The sequence below is a fragment of the Solanum tuberosum genome, unplaced genomic scaffold (assembly GCF_000226075.1).
Source record: "Solanum tuberosum cultivar DM 1-3 516 R44 unplaced genomic scaffold, SolTub_3.0 scf00047, whole genome shotgun sequence".
Lineage (NCBI taxonomy): Eukaryota > Viridiplantae > Streptophyta > Magnoliopsida > Solanales > Solanaceae > Solanum > Solanum tuberosum.
The window spans coordinates 76984-81017 of record NW_006238973.1 but is presented as its reverse complement, the minus strand read 5'-3'; the positions used below and the strand labels follow the sequence as shown (position 1 = coordinate 81017).

The window sequence follows — 4034 nt, the reverse complement described above, 5'->3', positions numbered from 1 at the left end:
ATGCAAATAGACACGATCACACAAATAATGAGGAGATGATCAATTTCATATCAATGCACAATTCACAACAACACAATCGTGATACAACATGAACAATGAATGAACAAACCGTCCAAATCATTCTCAACACACCATACATCAATAAATAACCAAGTTGCCTTTATTACCCCTTTTTCATTATTAGGATTATTGAATATGAACAAGTCAGCCCATCACTAAGTCCCATTACTCCCCAACACATACAACAAGAAAATACGAGATTCTATACAATTAACAAGGGCCAAGAAATCTTTTAGTGTTCCTCCCATTTCAGTGACCAGTACGCCAAACCTTTTAATTCTAAAAGGAAATTCTTATTTTCCAAACCACTTAACGTTTCAGTTTAAATTAGGACTTCTGCATCCAACTCTTAGCAGTTCTTACCTACATATGCATCTGATCATATATTTATTATCTATTCCTACAAATTAAATGAGAAATACACAAAGTCAATCATCTACTTTAAGATACCATTAGTAATAGTTCCATTGAGGACATACTCTAATAAATTTCAAATTATAACATTAGTAATAATTCCTTAGCTGAACTAATGGTTGAAGTAGTACTACCAAAAGTTGTAGTAGGGTGATGATTAAGTACTATTTCATTCTAACAAGAGGTCTCAGGTTTGAGCCCTTGGATAAAATCTTTTTGATATGAATTTTTTTTCACCCAAAAATAGGACTTACTGTGGGCCTCAATGCTGATTTCGAGGGCGGGAAACCAAAAAAAAAAATGGTTGAAGTATTCTATTAGTTACTAATTACTATCATACAGAACACATGACAAGGACTTACTAGTTGAATATTCAATTAGTTCATTAGTTACTATCAGATACAATCACAAGACAAGGACTTAAAAAGCTCATTAATTTTATACAATCAAAAAACAAATTGAATTATTTATCACAAGTACTAACTATTGTACTACTCAATCCTGTAGCATTTGTCTCCTCATGGGGGAAGAAGATTCCTTGTCACATAAAAAGAATTCCGGATTTTTTCACACTATCAGTGTAATTTAACATGTCGTGAAAGATCACTTGTCTTATTTTTTAAATTACTAATTTCACTTATTATGATTCATTATTCGCCTTTTTCTCGGTTACTTATATAAGTAAGAAACAAGTTACATTCTCATCTTACATGTTCAAGAAAAAATGAAAATTAGCAAGATTTGTGAAGAGCTTATCAAGCCATCATCCCCAACTCCAATTGAACTTAGAGACCACAAAATCTCTTTCATAGATGAAATAATACCTCATTCTTCAATCCCACTCATTTTGTTTTACAAATAGAGTGAAAACATCACACAATCACAAATATGTAGCCACTTAAAAACTTCACTTTCACAAACTTTAACTCAATTTTACCCTTTGGCTGGAAGAATGAAATCCCAATATTCAATTGATTGCAACGATGAAGGAGCTTACTATCAAGAATCACAAGTGGATGCTTCACTTTTAGACATAATCAAGAATCCAAAATCCAATGAATTGGTACAACTCACACCTTACAATTCAAATGGCTCTTCATCAAATTTTCAAGAACTTTTAGCCATTCAAGTTAACTTATTTAATTGTGGTGGTATAGCAATTAGTATCTCCATTTCACATAAGATTGGTGATGCTTCTAGCCTTTGCACATTCATCATGAATTGGTGTGATGCAAGTGAAAGATTAATAATAAGCAACACACGTTGCGTGGACTCTACAGAAATGTTGTCTCACCCATGCCAGATCCTTCAAAAATACACTACTTTTGAAGCATCCAACACGCATCTGTCAGCATCTTTGAAGAGCCCTAGCAACATAGGGGCCAACAAGGTACGAAAAGACTCTATTTTCGTCTCTTTATCGTCAACGTTTCCACCAAGAGGGATATGTGATGACACACCAAAGGAAAACTGCATACCAATTCATCCTGTAGCTGAAAAGCTAGCAGTAAAAAGATTCATTTTTACTACTTCAAATATAGCTAAAATGAAGGCTAAGTTGATGAATTGGGGTTACAATGAGAACGCGACACGTGTAGAAGTTGTTCTAGCTTTGTTATGGAAATGTTTCATGGCTGCAAAAGGGTGCAACTCTGTTGCAATTATTCCAGTTAATATAAGGCAAATCATAGTTCCACACTTGGATGAAAATTCATTTGGTAACTTTTTTTTAGTAACAAGTTGTATAGCAAGTGTGGTAAATGAATGGTTTTCATTGGTAGGAAAAATAAAGAGTGCAATTGGGAGAATTGATGGTAATTACGTGGAGAGAATCCGCGGAGAGGAAGGTTTTGAGTTTGTAAAAAGTAATTTTAAGCAAGTCGGAGAATTGATCATGAGTCAAGGGGATGATATTCGTGTGTTAAGAATTTCAAGTTGGTGTAAATTTCCAATTTATGAAGCAAACTTTGGATGGGGTGAGCCTATTTTAACGATTGTCGCGTTTTTTGGGGTAAAAGATAACATTGTTTTATTAGATTCTATAGAATTTGTTGGTGGGATTGAAGCTTGGATTGTTATGGCTGATCAAGAAATGACACTTTTTGAACAGGACAAAGAACTTCAAGATTTTACTTCATTAGATGCAATTGGTGATCTCAATTGAAGTTTGATTTAATTTTTTACAAATCAAAAAGTTATATTATGTATTGGTGTTTATTCACTTGTCACATGTTCCTTGTCTAAAATACGTTTGTTTTGATTTTCTCCTCATGGAAAGTGAATAGTTTTCTTTTGGATGTATTAGTCTATTTTTTTGTTTAAATGAATAATTTAAATGTTATTAGTGATAGATAAGCACTAATAATATTAGTCTATTTTTCCCCTCATGGGAAGTGAATAATTTTTTTTTTTATATATATATTAGTCTATTTTTTGTTGAAATAAATAATTTAAATATTATCAGTGATGGATAAACAAGACTAGATGAAGTAACATGTATTATTTGGAAACACCATAAGAAATATTGTAAATTTCAATAAGTAATAACTAGAAATATTTAAAATTATATAAAAGATTTGGTCGACTCTTGAAATTCTATTTGTGTCATATAAATTGAGACAAAGGGACTAATATATGTTATTTGAAATTTACTTAAAAAGTAGGGAAAAATGTCTGAAATATATTCGAACTTTGGCTGAAATTGTTGTTATGATACCGAACTTTGGAAAGGACCTTTTACCCTGCACTATTTAATAGTGTGCCCATGTGGACATCATAAATATTGCATAATTATAAATAGTAATGTGTCCACGTGGACACATATATACCTTTAAAATATACTATTAAATAGTGCAGGGAGGTAAAAGGTCCTCCATAAAGTTTGGTATCGTAACAGCAATTTCGGTCAAATTTGGAGTATTTTTCAGACCCCTTTCCCTAAAATGTACTATAAATCACAATAATTAACAATTTAAAATATCTAAAGCACATATAAATAGTTCGATTGACTCTCGAAATTCTTAAAATATCAAAAAATCATATTAAAATTTGATCAACTCTCCAAATTTTATTTATGTTACGTAAATTAAGATTAAAAAACACATATTGAACCTGTGCTAGCACAAACTTCTGACTAGTTTAACCTATAAACAACTAGTCCACCACATGAATTTAGTCGAGTTGGTGTGTGTGTGTATATATATATATATATATTAGTATAAAGTTATTGTGGTCTTTTTCCCCAAAAATCTTAATACTTGTCTTGATATGGGTAGTTATTTGTCCTTCTTTGCTTAATACAGAATATTGGTACAAATCCAATTGTCTCCTTCATTATTGAAGCTTCTTTTCAACTCATGCCATCTTATTTTATTATTATATTTTTTTTGCATTTTTCTTTTATGTTCCCAGGCAACTCTTGTCCCTTTGTTTGTTGTTGGATTACTTTACTCTTTTCATGAACTTGTATTTTGTCATGTTGGGAGTCATATATGTTAGATTTATGTTTTGACTCGTGAACGGGATTTCAACATGATTTAGAGTCGAAAATTACATGATGT

General features: G+C 31.5%; 1 pseudogene; it reads left to right on the top strand.

Annotated features, from left to right (window-relative positions):
• The first annotated feature begins 1198 nt into the window (after window positions 1-1198).
• On the top strand, window positions 1199-2652 carry LOC107059930 (vinorine synthase-like; annotated as a pseudogene).
• Window positions 2653-4034: the final 1382 nt, after the last annotated feature.